Source organism: Canis lupus, unplaced genomic scaffold (assembly GCF_011100685.1).
Source record: "Canis lupus familiaris isolate Mischka breed German Shepherd unplaced genomic scaffold, alternate assembly UU_Cfam_GSD_1.0 chrUn_S423H583, whole genome shotgun sequence".
Taxonomy (NCBI): domain Eukaryota; kingdom Metazoa; phylum Chordata; class Mammalia; order Carnivora; family Canidae; genus Canis; species Canis lupus.
In genome coordinates, this window is record NW_023331353.1 from 17,746 (window position 1) to 35,110 (window position 17,365).

The 17,365-nt window shown below is 38.5% G+C and overlaps 1 long non-coding RNA gene across 2 annotated transcripts in view; it reads left to right on the forward strand.

The window, feature by feature from the left end:
• The window catches only part of LOC119879206, a 29,479-nt gene extending 12,362 nt beyond the window's left edge, over positions 1-17,117 (forward strand). For both annotated transcript variants that reach the window (XR_005387379.1, XR_005387378.1), the window contains exons 2-5: positions 10,042-10,327; positions 11,032-11,144; positions 14,674-14,868; positions 16,876-17,117. This is a non-coding gene — a long non-coding RNA (uncharacterized LOC119879206). The remainder of the gene's footprint in view (positions 1-10,041; positions 10,328-11,031; positions 11,145-14,673; positions 14,869-16,875) is intronic.
• The last annotated feature ends 248 nt before the right edge of the window (positions 17,118-17,365 follow it).

Consider the following 17,365-nt stretch of genomic DNA (forward strand, 5'->3'; position numbering starts at 1 on the left):
GGAACATCAGTATATTTTTTAGACAAGAACATTTTTGTACTTGAAGGAAACTTAGAGGTCACCTTATTTAGCCTCAATTTACAGAACTGGAAAGTAATCCTCAAATAAGTTGAAGTGATTTGCCCAAAATCATGCAGCAATTTAACCATCATAATGATAATATCTATTACTTATGTAATTTGCAAAGCATTTTACATTTGCAATGTCCATGAATTTTAATAACAACTTTTTTGAAGTATATGGTACAGTTTTCTTCATCTATATATTTTTAGATAAATAAACCAAGGCACAGAGAGATCGAATAATGTATCCAGCATCACAAAACTATATAAAGGGACACAACAGTTCCACTGTATCACTAGGCATCCATAAAGCACCAAATAACCCAGTTGGAAATGCAAGTTAAAATCACAATGGGATGCCACTACCCACCCATTAGAATCAGAATGTCTGAACTCAAAAAAACTGACATACCAAGTGTTGGTGATGATGTGGAAGAAATGGAGCTCTCATACCCTGCTGGTAGGATGTGACATGGCATAGACACTTTGGATAACAGTTTGGCAGCTTATTTGGAAATTAAGCATATACCTACCATATGACCCAGACTTTTCACTTTTAAGTATTTACCCTAAAGAAGAGAAAGCCTATGTCCATGCAAAGTCTTGTACAGAAATGTTCATAGCAACTCTTTGGTAATGTCCTCAAACTGGAAACATGACAATATAAATGACTCTCAAAATAGTTACACTGATTGAAAGAGCCAGACAAAAAAAAAAAGAGCATGTAATTTATGATTTCATTTATTTAACTCTACAAATTCAAACTAATCTTCAGTGACAAAAAAGCAGATGAGGGGTGGGAGTGCTGGAAAGACCTGGAAAGAATACAAGACCAAGAAGAAACTTAGAAATTATGGAAATATTCTTTGTCTTGATTGTGCTGATGGTTTCATGGGCATATACATATGTCAAATGTACCAAATTAAGCACTTTAAAATATGCACTATACTATATGTTTCAATATGTATGTCTACCCTAATAAAACTGTTCAGAACAAAAAGTGACCTAGCTGAAGTCAAGATTCTGAAAAATCTACTTACGTATACCCAAACTTGGTGGATCATGCTGATCCAACATGTATCTTTCTACTGTTTTCATTGAAATAAAGACTAGCCACCAAAAAGTAGGCAGATATACAAAACAAAATAATAGCATTGTCACACCTTTATGCCTTGTAAGGCAGTTACAACGAATTTTATGCTTTTTCTAACTCATAGTTCCATAAATTCTAACAAGAAGTTAGTTACAGTTTCATTGATTTGTTTTGTTTAAATAAGAGCAAAAATTCAATCAGAGAGTCATGTAACCCATACTGTTGGGAGTGCAAATGAGAAATCTTTTAGGGACATAATTTTGCATAGATGTTTCAAGTAACTTAAAAACCATCTTATTCTTTGGTCAGATAATTACACATCTGGCAGTTTAGCCTAAGAAAATGATCTCGAAACAAAAAGATTTATGGAAAATTTGCTCCTCCAAGCATTATTTATAATAGCCAAAAAGGGAAACAAACCTAATGTCCAAAAATAAGGGAATTCTGGAATAAATCATGTCACATTGAACCATGGACTATTAAATAGCAATTAAATAAATAATTTATAACAGTTTTTGGAGAATCACTTGAAGACTTTCTGAAAAAAAAAGCCAAATCACAAAATGTCTCTCCCTCCTCTTAAAACTAATAAAATGAAAAAAAAAAAAAGATTACAAACAGAAGGAAAAAAGCAATGCATAGAGAGAAGGCCAATTTCATATAATAATGCTTGAAAAGTGGTAGGGCAAGAAACAGACCAATAAATAATGTCATTTGGATGAACTCCTAACTCTCCATTCTAGAACAGTGGAAAGTGAGAGGGAGGAAGAAGGTAAATACATGAAATCCTAAATATTCTTGTGACTCCTACTCAGTTGAGGAGAGGTTATTTGGGACAGAGGGGAGCAGTATGGAACAAGAAATGCAGCAAACTCTTGTAGAAGGGAGAACTCCTTTGCCCAAGCCAGTGTCTGGCTAGTAACAAAGAATGGTGGCTCACCATTCTTGTTTTTCTTGATAGAACACATAGAGGGCTCTGCAGAGCAGTCCCTTGTGAGGCACAGACAAATAGCTCAGTGACAAACAAGGATTTGCTGGAACAGAAAGCAAAGGAGCAGGGTGCCTGGATGGCTCAGATGCTCAGATGCTCATTAAGCATCTGACTCTTGATTTTGGCTCAGATCATGATTTCAAGGTCGTGAGATTGAGTCTCACATCTTGCTCTATACTGGGCATGGAACCTGCTTAAGATTGTCTCTCTCCCTAACCCTCAGCCGCTACCTCCACCTCGTGCTCTCACTCTCTCTCTCCTCTCTCTCCTCTCTTCTCTCTCTCTCTCTCAAAAAAAAAAATCAAACAAAGCAGGGGCATCTGGGTGGCTCAGTGGGTTAAGCATCTACCTTCAGCTCAGGTCATGATCTCAGAGTCCTGGGATCGAGCCCCACATCAGGCTCCCTGCTCCACGGGGAGCCTGCTTCTCCCTCTTCCTATCCCTGCCACTCCCCCTGCTTGTTGCTCTTTCTGTCTCTCTCTTTCTCTCTCCATCAAATAAATAAATAAAATCTTAAAACAATAAAACAAAAGAAAGAAAGCAAAGGAGAAGAAGGCAAATTCATTGTTAGAGTGAGAGCACAGGGCAGAGAAGTCTAAGGAGATTCCCACCACCCATCCCCTTCCATACCCCATCAAAGAATGTCTGTATCAAAACTCATGAGATATTCCCCCTCTTAAAACCCCTGAGACATAGCAGCATTATTCATAATAGCCAAAAAAGTAGAAACAACCCCAACGTTCATTAACTGATGATGCGAAATGTGGCCTATCCCCACAACAGAATAAAGAAACAACCTGAATAAGGAAAATGTGGTATATAAGTACCATGAAATATTATTCAGCTTTAAAAAAGAGAAAATCCTGTAATATGTGACAAATGGGTGAAACTTAAGGACATTATGCTAAGTTCAATAAGCCAGTCACAGAAGGACAAATGTTGCATGATTCCACTTCTATGAAGAATCTAATACAATAGAACTCATAGAAACAAAGAATAGAATGGTGGGTGCCAGTGGGGAGGAGGAAATGGGGAGTCGCTAATCAATGTGTATAAATTTTCAATTGTAAAGGATGAATAAGTTCTAGATATCTGCTGCACAACCTCGTGTCTATAGACAATACCATATCATACATTTAGAATTTTGTTAAGGATGTAGCTCTCATATTAAGGATTCTTACCACAATTTTTAAAAAGTCGATGGATAGGGGCACCTGGGTGGCTTAGTCAGTTAAGCATCTACCTCTTGATTTTGGCTCAGTCATGATCTTGAGGTCGTGAGATCGAACCTTGTAGGGGCTCCATGCTGGGCATAGAGCCTACTTAAAGTTCTCTCTCTCCCTCTCCCTTCTGCCCCTTCTCTCTCGCCCTCTCTCTCTTCTCTCTCCCTCCTCTCTCTCTTCTTCTCTCCCTTTCTCTCTCTCTCTTCTCTCTCTCTCTTTCCCTCTCTCTCTTTTTCTCTCTCTCTTTTTCTCTCTCCTCTCTCTCTCAAATAAAGAAATAAATAGTACATGGATAAACCTTGAAAATATCGTGCTAAGTGACAAGAGGTCACATACAGTATGATTCCACATATATGTAGTGTCCCAAACAGGCAAATCAATAGAAAGTAGATTGGCAATTCCCAGGAAAGTAGGGGGATGAGGGAGGAGGAAGACAATGAGGAAGGATTACTAATGGGTGGGGGGTTTCTTTGGGGGATAAGGAAAAGTGCTAAAATTAGTGCTGATGGTTGCACAGCTCTGTGAATATACTAAAAAACAACGAATTGTATGCCTAAAAATGAAGAATTTTATGGTATGTCAATTTTATATTTAAAAAAATCCTATTATTAAAAAAAAAAAAAGGAGCCAGAGAAGAGTGTGAACAGCTTCTGGGGAGAGCAAGAAGTGGCTCTGCTGAAGTGCTATAGCCTGAGTCGAGAAGGATGTGAAGCTTAAGGAAATTACTGAAGGGAGTAAGAAATGCCGCTGTTTAGATGTAATTAATCCCATTACAGGGCTTTAAATTATAGAAGAAAGATCACGACTCATTCACTAAAGATCAGAACCAGGCTTCTGAAAGTATTTGGAACACCAGCACTCGGTCCTCGAATTCTCAGGTTTCAGATAAGTGATAAGGGAATCGAGATGACTCACTTATATTCAGATGTGAGAGAACACTTTGGTAGGGCTGCCTTCAGCAACAAAATAACATATCAAGTATATATAAATTCACTACAGCAAAGAAAATAATGGAAAAGATCATAGAAAGAGAAAAGGTGAGCAATCATTGCTCATAGAAAGCACAACCCAAGGACTAGTAGAAAATCCTGTAAAAACAGAAAAATGGAATGCTATAAGCAACATCAAAGACCATCATTAGATTTTAAAAATTAGATACTAGAATCATGAAAACAGTGACTTCAAAAATGACACTATCATTACAAAACAAGCAATAGCACTAAAAGAGAATTCTGGTATAACACTAAATAAAAAAAGATATACAGGGTCACCTGGGTGGCTCAGTCTGTTAAGTATATGACTCTTGATTTTGGCTCAGGATATGATCTCAGGGTTCTGGAAGCGAGCCTAACACAGGGCTCTGTGCTCAGCATGGAGTCTGTTTGTCCCTTTCCCTCTGCTCCTTCCCTCCGCTCAAGCTCTTTCTCTCACTCTCTCTCAAAAAAAAAAAAAAGATATAAAAATATATGTATGATTACAAATATTTAACAGAATTACAAGAAAATACCAGGTCTGATACAAGCCATTATTTTGAGGTGTTTGGTCAATGGATCTTTTTTCCTTCTTTTCACATTTTTGCATTTTCCACGTTTTCTATAGTATGCATATGTTATTTTTATAATGTATATATTAAAAGATAATGGATTCTAAATACCATAGTTGTGGACATGCTTGTGTGGAGGTCAAGTTCTATGTGCATAGTAAGTAGCAGCAACAGACTTGTAGTCTAAATGGCAGGTTGGATGGACAACACGAAGGTTTATTATCCTTCCTCCCAAAAGCTCATTGAAATTTCCAAAGAGTAAAAGGAATAAATCCATTAAGTGCTAGAAATCAAGGACGAGTATCACCAGTAAAACAGGTATCGGGAAGGGTTTCTGTAGTATACAAAGCAAATGAGGTCCCCTTTATGAAGAAACCAGCACCAAGTGCTCATAAGTGAGTCCAAGCACTAACAGGAGAAAATTGCCAGAGAAGTGTGTTACCATCTTCCCAACAAGAACCTCTCAGCCACCTTGGGTAGAGTCAGGATATCCATGGAGCCAAAGGGAATCATGCACTGAGAGGGAGGGATGCCTACTTAAAACTTTGCAAAAGTACTAGGCTAGAGTTCCACAGAAACTGTCACATTTTTAGCAGAATAAAGTCTGAAAAACTGTTCCCTAAATAAATCAGAGGGACTGTAACTGTGGGATCCTTGTGAAACGAGAAGCTAAATATGATTATTAGAGAGAAAAAAAGGCAGTGGTTGAAAACACCACACTCTTAAGAAAGACAAATTTTCAAATTAAAAGATATCCCTGGAGCCAAAAAAGGCTAAGCAAGGACAGCAAAAAGAGAGACAGCAAGAGAGACAGCTAGACATGGTTTATTTTTCAGAGAATAGAAAAAGAGGAAAGGCTTCCCAAATCATTTTATGAGGTTAACATATCTTTAATACCACAACCTGACAAGACAATAGAAGAATAAAGAAGAAATGCATCTCACCTTTGAACACAGGTGCAACATCAAATAAGCAATGTACAAAAATAATAATACAGAATGACAATAAAGATTTATCCCACTACTAATAAGGTGCTTCAGCATTAGAAAAATCTAAGAATATAATCCAACACATTAAAAGAGAAAAAAGTTCCATTTGCTTCTATAATTGAAATGATTTTTGATAAAATTCAAGTGTACACAATCTTTAAAAACCTAGCAAACCAAGAATGGAAGGTAAAAAAAATAATCAATTGTCTCATCAGCCACCCTCATTTCTTCTCTTGTGAAAGAGCTGCCGCACTTACTTTTCTCTGATGGTTTTGAAATATCCACAAATTTTTTGATACTTGTTTCTGTAAGAGACAGAACCTAATGGTGACTCACTTCTGATGAATAGAATAAAGTAGAAGTGACAGTGCATGACTTGGGGTACTAGGTCGCTAAAGGCAGTGCAGCTTACTACTCACTCCCTCGCAATGCTTGCCCTCCGGGAAGTTAGCTGCCAAGCATGAGCAGCCCAGATGTGGAGAGGCTCAGATGGCATGGACCTGACACCCCACCAACATCCAGCAAGGAGCCGACACCCCAGCCAAAGCCAACCAGGAACTGAGCTCCCCTCACCCCCAACAGCCATGTTACTGAGTCATTCTGAATGCAGATACTCCAGTCATACTCAAGCCTTCAGATTACTGCCACTCAGTCTGACAACTGTTTTTTTATAAATTTCTTTTTATTGGTGTTCAATTTGCCAACATATAGAATAACACCCCGTGCTCATCCCATCAAGTGCCCCCCTCAGTGCCCGTCACCCAGTCACCCCCATCCCCCCGCCCTCCTCCCCTTCCACCACCCCTAGTTCATTTCCCAGAGTTAGGAGTCTCTCATGTTCTGTCTCCCTCCCTGATATTTCCCACTAATTTTTTCTCCTTTCCCCATTTATTCCCTTTCACTATTTTTTATATTCCCCAAATGAATGAGACCATATAATGTTTGTCCTTCTCCGATTGACTTATTTCACCCAGCATAATAGCCTCCAGTTCCATCCATGTGGAAGCAAATGGTGGGTATTTGTCGTTTCTAATGGCTGAGGAATATTCCATTGGATACATAAACCACATCTTCTTTATCCATTCATCTTTCGATGGACACCGAGGCTCCTTCCACAGTTTGGCTATTGTGGACATTGCTGCTAGAAACATCGGGGTGCAGGTGTCCCGGCGTTTCATTGCATCTGTATCTTTGGGTAAATCCCCAGCAGTGCAATTGCTGGGTCGTAGGGCAGGTCTATTTTTAACTCTTTGAAGAACCTCCACACAGTTTTCCAGAGTGGCTGCTCCAGTTCCCATTCCCACCAACAGTGCAAGAGGTTCCCTTTTCTCCGCATCCTCTCCAACATTTGTGGTTTCCTGCCTTGTTAATTTTCCCCATTCTCACTGGTGTGAGGTGGGATCTCATTGTGGTTTTGATTTGTATTTCCCTGATGGCCAGTGATGTGGAGCATTTTCTCATGTGCTTGCTGACAACTTCTTTGTAACCTCATTAAAGACCTTCAACTGGCACCACCACCCTGCTAAGCCACTCCCAGATTCCAACTCTCACAAACTGTGTGATATAATAAATGTTTGTTCTTTAAAGCTGCTAAATTCAGGGGGTAATTTGTTTTCTAGCAATACAGAACTAAAGCAATCAATTTTACAAGAAGGGTAGGCTTCTTCCCAGCCCAGAGGGCAAGTCTTCACTGAAGCAAGATAATCATGGCAATCTCATTGTCTATGACTACATTTTGCATAGTGAGACATTAGCGTTAAATATGCTAGAGAGGGCTGCAAAGGTTTCCTCACTCTGAGAATGTCACACATATTACATTTCTGCCCCAAAAGTTGTTATCTGGGGGTGACCATATGGCTCAGTCATTAAGTGGCTGCCTTGGCCTCATTCACTATCCTGGTGCTGGGATCGAACCCCACATCGGGCTCAGTGGAGGGCCTGCTGTTCCCTCTCCCTTTGCTGTTCTCCCTACTTGTACTCTCTGGTTCTCCTTCTGTGTCAAATAAATACATAAAATCTTAAAATAAATAAATAAATAAATAAATAAATAAATAAATAAATAATAAATAAATAAAAATTGTCTGAATATGACACCTAGAACTGTGGCAGCAATTTCGAGATCATGAGAAAAGGCAGGAATTCCTACATATGTGTAGGAACACAGTGTGAACAATGAAGTGCAAAGATAAAGGAACCCAGGCCCCTGATAGATTTGTGAGGTTATCAAGCCCTGGAGTTCCCTGAAACCCTGAAGTTCTTAAGGGGTGGGGCGGGGGAGGGTAACAAATGTCTTTAATGCTTAAGCCCCACCTAATTAGGCTTTCTATCACTTGCAGCTGAGAACACCCTAACTGGAAAGAAAACTCTTGTATTTGTCAGTTGGCTTTGCCAAAACAAATACTATAAACTGGGTGACAAACAATGGAAATCCATTTCTCTGAGAAGTCTGAGATCAGGGTGTGAAGCATGTTGAGAATGTAATGAGAATCCTCCTCATAGTTTGCAGATGCCTGCCTTTTCACACTGTCCCCACACAGCAGAGAGAAGAGGAGGGGGATGAAAGAGGGATGGAGAGAGTTCATGCTCTTCCTTTTCTTATAAGGACGCTCATCTCATCATGGGAACTTCACACTTATAACCACTTCTAAACCTAATTACCCCCCAAGGGCTCTACTTCCAAATACCATTACTTTGGAGGTTAGGAATATAAATGTCCTTTTTTTAAATGAATTCTATGATTGCATAAAAATTCAAAGGAATTTGGAAGAAAATTTATCTATTTTTTAAAAGATTTTATTTATTTATTTGTGAGAGACACAGAGAGAGAGGCAGAGACACAGGCAGAGGGAGAAGCAGGCTCCCTTTGGGGAGCCTGATGTGGGACTCAATCCCAGGACCCTGGGATCATGACCTGAGCCAAAGACAGATGCTCAACCACTGAGCCACCCAGCCATCCCAAAATTTATCTATTTTTGATGCATTTATAAGCTAGTAAAATTCTTGGAAAATAATCAGATAGCATCTATGAATATTTTAAAAGCACAAAGGCCAATCAAATATATCATTTCTAGGAATCTTTCCTATAGAGAATTTTCTAAGTGAGTAAAAAAGTATTTCTACATAGTTGTTTTTCAACATTGTTTATAATATAAATTTAATTAGAAGTAACCTAAATGCCCAATCGATAAAGGGATGATTAAATAAATTCTAGTACATACAATTCTGTGTAATTGTTTAGAAGAATGAATTATATTACATAAACTCACATGGGAAGAGCATCAATGAAAACTAGAGGGAGAAAAGCTTGTTAAAGTCCATTTATATATGGAGGTATGTGTAATGTCTGGGAGAATATACACCAAAGTGTTAAACTGTTATCAGAGAGATTGAACATTTTTTATGTACCTCTAAATAACTTGAAATATTTCAACAAAAATGTTGTTTTTTAAAAAGAAAACCTGATTGAAGTATAATTAATATAGTGTTATATTAGTTTCAGGTGCACAATATAATGATTCAGCAGTTTTATACATTTCTCATCACTCTTCATGATAAGTCTATATTCTTAATCCCCTTTATCTATTTCACCATTCCCCTCCCCAAAAAACCTCACCTCTGGCAACTACCAGTTTGTCCTCTGTATTTGTTAAAACAGAATAATTTTCCTGATTTTAAAAGAATTTTAAAATAAAAATAATGCAATGTATCTATCCAAAATTAATTACTCAAGTTAAGGATATGTACAGTGGTCTACATAAGACATAGCTATATCTAATTTCAGAGTTATGTATTAGTAATATTTTTGTCAGGTATCCCTGCTCAATGTAATTTTTAAAGGAAATCTACTGTAAAAACTGCACTGAAAATAAGATCCATACCCCCACTCCTTCCATAATTGCAGCCACTCTCTTTTTCCATTACCACCCCCACAACACAAATAATTGGATTAGCATCCCCAAAAAAAGGAGCTAAGGAGAATGTAGAAAAGGTAAAGATGGAAACGAAGTGGTCTCACCTATGATCATGGGAAAAGCAATCAATCAACCAATAATAAAGATAACTGTGCGAGTCTTAATTTTGACCAAAAATCCATGAATTTTTTTGATAGGAATTTGATTTGAAGTATTATTTTTCTCACAGTGGTTCCAGAACAGAGTTTGCCCTGGCTAAACAGCTGCTCTCTTTATCCCTCGGGCTACCAATGACAAAGAAGCCTGGACACAAGGGCTTGCTGAGAGCCTCCAAACCAGAATGACCTCCCCAGGACCCTGAATCTGCAAGAGCAACCTTTCTAAGTTTCACCTCCTGAAACTGAATGACTTTGCATCATTCCCTGAAAGAGACCCCACATTTGTGGGATAACCATTCTTCTCTGATTCCAAACTGCTTCCAGAGCAAATGTGCCCCAACATGTCATATGAAGGAGGTGAGTACCCTTACCCAAGAGATGGTCAGTAAATTAAGAAGTGGGCAGGTTTTTGAGAGCTTTCAGAAATGAAGTTTTCTAAAGTGAGAAAATTGGCTCTAGATGGCTGGAGGTGGAGGACTTAACCTCCTTTCCTTGTTAGTTTTTCCTTTCCTTCTTTTTACCACGTTAGTATCCCCACAACACTCCTTGAGGAAGTAATGCTCATAAACAAGACATTCTTGTTATCAGCCTACCTGTGTGTAAGCAACCTGTGTAGTCACTATAGTTCCCTCTAGACTGGGAGGTGCTTGAGCTGCTCTAGCCTTTCCTCTCCGCTCACCTAAAGGAGGTAAAGACTGAAGGAAGCCACAGCTCCCTTCATGGAGTGACTGACCACAGGGTTCTGTATGGCCCACCTTAGGAACAGTTTGTGCAAATCCCCAAGGAGCTTTCAAGTTTTTTCTAAATATAAAAAAGTTTGTTAACAGTGAGACACATAAAAAATAAATCAGGGGTGGGGGGCGGTTCACCCCTCCATGATGTGATTAATGTCTGAAGCTACTCAAATTATGGTCTAGTGAGGAAAACTTCAACAAAAAAATGTCTCTTGAATATTAAAAGATTCTATTTGTTTTGTAATCTGCATTTTTATTCCCCAAGGGCCTCTCATTCCTGGTCTAATTCTGCAAGATTCTATTTTTTTTTTTTTTTTTTTTTTTTAGGCTGCACATTTTGACATTTTGATGTTAGTATCAGCCTTATTGATGAATAGTCCCAAGTTTGGAAGTATTTTGAAAGCTGCCCTTGTCTGCCGCAGTAGGGATGCGCAAACCTGGTACGTCAATCCTTTGATGGTGAAAATCTCTGACAGGGTTTGGACATTCACAGTTCTGCTTATATTATTCTGCCAAATTGCATCATCTGAATTCAGCAGTTTAGCTTTTTCCTTTCTATCTTTCTTCTTAGAAAACTTTTTTCTTTCTTTTAATCTCTTTATGCCCTTAGAGCAAATTTTAATAGTCACCTAACCAAAAGAGAAGATACTTAAAACTAATAAAAGAGGCAGAAAGACAGATAGTAGAAAATGGGTTTAATCAGAACTCTCTAAGGCAAAGTTTCTAAAACTTGATAAATCCATGGAGATCTTTAAAAAAATTGAACTCTATTGTTAACTCAAAATGTTTTCTAACTTAATGACATGAGCGATGTATAAACATAAAATGAGGTATGAATTTTTATACTTATATTCCTTATGTGAATTTTATTAGTCAACTAATACTGATTGCATAAATGAAAGCACCAAAGATCTCTGTTGCTTGCACATTAAATTTTTTTTTTTTTTTATTCACAGCTGGGTTTGGCTGATGTCAGGTAGACTAGGTAAAGACTAGCCCCAGGTTACAAGTAGAATCAGTTCTCCTCAAGTCTTCATTTTGAGATCAGAGGCTACACGGAGTATGGGGTTTTTGTTGTTGTTATTGTTTGGGTTTTTTGGCTCTTTGAGTTTTGTTTAGGTTTTTTTAATGATGTATTACTGGACTAAAGAGGCAATGCCAAACCATGCACACATATTTAAAGCCTCATCATGTTTATTAACATTCCAGCCAGGTCCAGCTTCAATGGGGCAAGGAAATATCTTAGTTTACTCTAGTCGAGGTACTGCAAAGTCCCAAGGCAAAGAGCATGGATGAATAGATCTATAAGAGGAAGTATATGAAGAATTGAGAATGACAGCTGCTTAATCCACCACAGTCTCCTTCAAATAATAATTATTCACTTTGCTCCCTTTTGCAACATACTCCCCCCACCCCTGCCTCTCAAGACATTTTAATTAAAAAGTCTCATCCAGTCATAGCATGGGGTTCAAAGTTCAGGATCTGTGCTTTACCCTGGGGCCAGATGTGGCTCTTCCCAATCTAGATATTTACAAGCCAAAACAAAACCAAGGAATCTGTCACCCTCTGCCAACATACAATCATAAAACAGGGACAAGATTTAGCAGTAAACTCTCCTATCTGAAAAAAGGGAAGATTGGAAGGCATATGGGGTCAACTGGTCCACAGACACTCTGAAACAGGGATATATCAGCCAGTTTCTCCACTAGGGTAGGGAACAGTCCTTTATTGGGCCCTGGCTCTGCCCTGGGACAAAGGGCCCAGTCCATTGTTCTCCACAGCCCTGCTCTGCCTCCGGTGTGATTTTTCTTTCCACCCTTTGGGGCCACATCTGAAATAGTATTGCCGAACATGAGCAGTTCTCTCACCCACTTGCTACCCTTAGAAAGTTGGGATCCCAGAGCTTTTTGATCCATCTCAAAGTCAACCTCTTCATCTAGCATGGCAGCACTTTTGCAAACATGGCTCTTGAAAACCTGTTGGATTTTTGATGCCGTTAATTACAGCCACTCCATGTGCCAAAATCCACACTGTAGTTTTTGTGAGGCCTGTCTCTCTAGACTTAATTACAAGTACTTTGAGTTCATAATCACTTTTCTCAAAAGTCATTTTGTCCAGGTGAAGGTATCTACTGCCAGACATTGCCTTAAGGTCGGTCTTAATGAGGTTGTGCCTGGATTTTGTCATTTCTGTGAGGCTATTTTTTAGTAGGTCTTTCAAATACAAGGTGTTTTTAAATTTTATCTCTTACTGAATGGAAAGGAGAAACAATTTTATTTATCAACCCTACAGCTTCTGGAATTTCTAGGTTCTCTACATCCCCTCTCAATTTGCCTGCAAAGTGGCCAGTTTTTCTGAGCTCATCACTTTCTTGTTGTACCTTTTTGAATGCAGCAAATTACAGTCTGTTCACATTATCAAGATTCTGATTGAGAACCTTTCTGTCTGCCACAGGTTCATTAAGTACTTTTTTTTTGCCTTTGGGCCACTGAAAGCAACGGTTTTGCCAGTGTTTTGCTGCCACATAAACAGCTTGCCTCTTTTCCAGCTTCCTACGGCATTCTGCCTTCTCTAGTGAGGGGTGCTGCGAAGTCACAAGACATAAGCTTGGCTTGTAGAACAGAGAATGCTGGGATAGAGAGAGATGAAAAATTGGGAAGAATGATATAAATCATTCTGATATATACCGCCCTGATATAAATCAACACATTTTGTAAATTTGTTTAAATACTCACAAAAACAACAAACCTCAAGGAAATAGCATTAACAATGTGATGACTTTTTTTTTTTTTTGGTTTATATCAAATCACAGCTCAAATGTTAATACTGCTTCTAGGCGTGTTCTTTAGAATATGACTTTACCACCATATGCCGGGTGATGACTCAAATCTCAGCCCAATTCTGAATTTTAGCTCTTACAAAGTCATCATTTATTTCATACAGTATGAGATATTTTGGCCTTCACTTGGCTTACACATGTCATTTACAGATCAAGTCTGACTGCATGCCTTTCTCACTAGTCTACCTCAATTACAGTAGCATACAGTCATATGACTCTTTGGTTAGAATTATTTGATTATAAGATAATCTTCCTGATGATCTAGAACATGCCCCTGTGTTCCTGTCAGTGCCAGCCAATTGTTAGTAATGCGTTGGCCCAGGAATGCCCGAGGCCAATCACCTGGGTCCATATTATTTATGCCAAGGTCCCATAGACATTTTCGCTGACCAGAGTCAATGGTGGTGGCTGTACCAGCCTTTGTGTTTTTACATTTGCAAGATGCACCTCAGTGCCAAAGATAAGGGAGCACTGGAGGTCCTGGAGGGTACACAGCACATCCAAGGGCCATATAGTGAGGTCATGGGTAGAGAGAGAGGGAAGAAGTGTGGATCTGGGGCTTTGACTTTATTGGCATCCAAGTGTGGTTCCCTAGGGTTTCTTGGGTTCACTCTTTATTGGAGAATTTACAGCATCCCAAGCAGGAATTGGGGTGCAAGAAAGAAAAATTGGGTTGACTCAAGCAATCATCTATCTAGGTGACACAGGGCTTTCTGAAAAGGGACCTTCACAGGTGAGGGCAGCCTAACTCCTTAGCACAGTTGTTTAAGCTGTGTCATACAGCTGGCAGTATGTTTATTTGAGATGGACTTATTTGAAATGAATACCTCAGCAATCAAAAGCTTGATGTCAGGCACCTACATTACAATCAAAAAGGTTAATGTCAGGCACTCACACTATATCGTGTTAAACATTTTCATGCTATTTTTGGTATGAAAACACAAGCATTTTTCAATCTCAGCACTCAATATGAGTGAGAATATGGTCTATAGATCCCCAAGCCGAGAACACTGATCTGAAGGGTTATGGGGGGATTTTAAATAACATGACATTCTTTAAAGAGCTTAACCCAATACTGAGTAAGTGCTCAGTAATTTTCAGTTTCCTTCTCTTCCCTTTTCACTTTATAGATTAGACTTTCATAGTCCACAGTGAGCATTAATTTGTTCAGCGCTGTCTTCAGGTGGAACATCTGCATAAATCTAGCTTTGTGAATATTTTTAAACTGAGAGATTTTCCATCTGTTTTGGAGTTATAGCAGTCCACATTATCCTCACTTGAGCTCTTAATGATATATGTGTGATGGAAACAAGACGTCTTAACGTGTAAGTATTCACTGCCTCCCCAGTCCTGTCTGTGCAGATTCTACCCTTCCCCCACCACCTTAAGCAAGTCTTTCTTTGCCAGTCTAGTTCTTGGTGTTTTTGTAATGCAAAATTAGAAGACAGGGAGAGCAACTGGGCCAGAGCTGCAGTCAAGTAAGGGAAAGGATATTTGCTTTCTGGGTCAGCCCTGGGTTCTTTCTTGTGGAGAATCCAGGTAATGAGCAAAGCAGAAATGAAACCATAAAAAGAAGCTCAATTCTAAATTGATCTAAATAAGAAAGAGCTTAAGGTGGGGGCAGGAGGAAGAAGACAGAAAAGCCATAAAAGGTGGGTGTCAGGGGAATTGGGGGATTTTGAGAAGACTGCAAAAAACACGGAGTACGAAAGAAGTGTGGAAGACAGATAATATTTTTTAAAGTATTGTTGTGGGTTATGGCACAGATCTCCCTAACAGTTCTTGAGAAATGCACATAAAATATTAAAATGTCTTTTAATTTCTGTTGGGCTACTGGAGTATATATTTCTTCAAATGGAATGCTATGCTAAAATTGATTCATCTGAGCCCTGTACACACATATACACACTTTATATTTGGATCATATACAATCCTTCCTAACTAAACAGCCAGGATCCGGTTACATATTCTCTTTGAACTCAGCCTGGGGCTCTATCTGATTTTTGCCCACCCCAACCTGGGCAACCATCTCCTTCCAGACTGTAAGAGAGAGAAATAATCTTCTATTATATTTGAACCAATGATTTATGGAAGTATCTGTTATTGCAGCTTAGCCTATACCACAATCAATACATTTAGAATATGTTGCTTTCAGTTTAAGGAATTATTAATTAATAAATAATGTAACTTTTATATACCACTTTCCATATTATGCAAATAATATGATGTTCAGTCCAAAAGTTCAGTCATCAGAGAAGTGCCATTCACTGGCATGAGAATTCATCTCTTCCTGTATAATTATGTTGTGATTGATTAAAATAAAGTTCAGATTTACAAAACTAGAATAGTGAGCCAGCTGATAGCTGTACATTCTTATAGCATTTATTCACTTATTTAGTAAAATTTTTGAATGGTTTCCAGTGTCCAGTCCAGCACAAAAAGAACTTGGAAGTTATCTCTCCTATCCACATAAAAATAGCTGAATCAACAACAATTCTGGGATCCATTAGAGAACTGAGGTCATAGGGCAAACCCCTGCCTCAAAAATTATAGAGACAGATAGGTGAATCCCACGCAGGAAAAACCTTCTAGAGACCCATTTATGGCATAGGAAACCTAAATTGTAATTGACAAATTGCTGGAGGCTCTGTGCAAATTTGAGAATTAAAAACTCCAGAGTGGGATCCAGCCTTGGGAAGGTGGAATGAGTTTTATCTCCAAAAGCCCTACCAGGTTCTCATAGAAAAGATCAGAGGAAACTCTCCACTGTGTCTGGCAAAGAACCATAGGAAATATAAGAAATATTGAATTCTTACTATGTAATGTACCAGGCAATGTATTTGTTGGAGTTACAGTGATGTTAAACAAAAGCTCTCTCTTTGTGGAGCTTTTTTTTTTTTTTTTTAAACATTTATTTGAGTGAGAGAATGAGCAAATGAGGGGAGGGGAGGGAATCTCAAGCAGATTCTGTGCTGAGTACAGAGCCTGATACAGGACTTGATCTCATGACCTGAGCTAAAACCAAGAGTCAGATGCTCAATTTATTGAACCACCCAGGTGCACCTCTCTTTGTGGGGCTTACGTGCTAGTGAAGAAATAGGACAATAAACAATAGAATTTCAATCAGTGATAAGTGGTATGAAGAAAATAAGGTAAAGCGAGGCTAGAAAGTGATCAGGGAGGAAAGTACAGCTATTTCAGATAAGGTGGTCAGGGAAGATCTCCCTAAGAGGTGGCATCTGAGCTGAGGTGTGAATGGATTAGAAGCTTGCTTTGTAAATGCAGATAGATCCATATTCAGTCCATTAACATTCTTCCTTCTGACCTTCTAGACATTCATGGACACCATGGATCCCAGAGAGAAGCTGACAGAAACAGTCTGACCTCCAATGTATCAGTGAGGTCAACTGCTTGATCTCTGGTGCCTAAGATTATTGCAGGGAAATGTTTGATGAGGAAAAGAAAGTAATCAAATTCCTGGATGAGTTATGCAATAGGTCTGTTCCCCCCAAAACCTGTCAATCTTTCAAATAAACCCTTCTGAATTTTGTGATCTATTTGTTGAGATTGCTTTTCATGAGCTGATTAATTATAGTATATTATGATAATGTTCTTCATTAGGTAGAATGTTCTGTGATTGATTAATATAGCTCCCATTTATTTGATTAATATAACTTTATTTCTATTGCTAGTCAAATATACTATTTTCAAGTGGTTAGATATAGTATCTGTAGTAATTTTTATTTCAGAAATTGGGACCCCTTGTGCCTATTTTAACATCATTTCTACCCCACTCCTATCCTCCATTTATCTATAAAGTAA